Below are 384 nucleotides of genomic sequence, written 5' to 3'. Positions count from 1 at the left end.
AGGGGGCCGGGGCAGGGCGGGCCGGAGGCGGGCGAAAGTCTGGGAAGCTCTGCGAGCGGAGTGGAGTCTCCGGAAGTGGCCGTTGTAAACACCGTCTCCAGGGGGTTTGTCCCCTCGCAGCCCACCTTTGCTATTGGTTCACCTTCCCCGGGTCCTAGGCTCAGTCCGGTCCAAACAGTGTTTGCTTTGATTTGCCCCCCGCGACCAGCCTGGGCCTGAGATTTGAAGCTGCCCCTGGGGTCCCTCCCGGGTGTGCGGTCTGGACCACGGGAGCCCCCGGAGGTAACCGCGGGCTGGGAGGCCTTGGAGGTGGAGGACTTGGGCGGGAGGTGTAGAGAGGCCCGGGATGGGGGGCTGCAGGGGGTGTGTAGGGAGAGAGAGGTA

The 384-nt window shown here is 66.7% G+C and overlaps 1 protein-coding gene across 1 annotated transcript in view; it reads left to right on the top strand.

Annotated features, from left to right (window-relative positions):
• The first annotated feature begins 22 nt into the window (after positions 1 to 22).
• Positions 23 to 384, top strand: part of CCDC171 (coiled-coil domain containing 171) — a 250,803-nt gene continuing 250,441 nt past the window's right edge. The window contains exon 1 of the mRNA XM_014542370.1: positions 23 to 282. The gene's annotated coding sequence lies outside the window, so the exon portion shown is untranslated. The remainder of the gene's footprint in view (positions 283 to 384) is intronic.

Source organism: Myotis brandtii, unplaced genomic scaffold (genome assembly GCF_000412655.1).
Source record: "Myotis brandtii unplaced genomic scaffold, ASM41265v1 scaffold30, whole genome shotgun sequence".
Classification (NCBI taxonomy): domain Eukaryota; kingdom Metazoa; phylum Chordata; class Mammalia; order Chiroptera; family Vespertilionidae; genus Myotis; species Myotis brandtii.
This window is presented reverse-complemented; position numbering and strand designations above follow the sequence as displayed.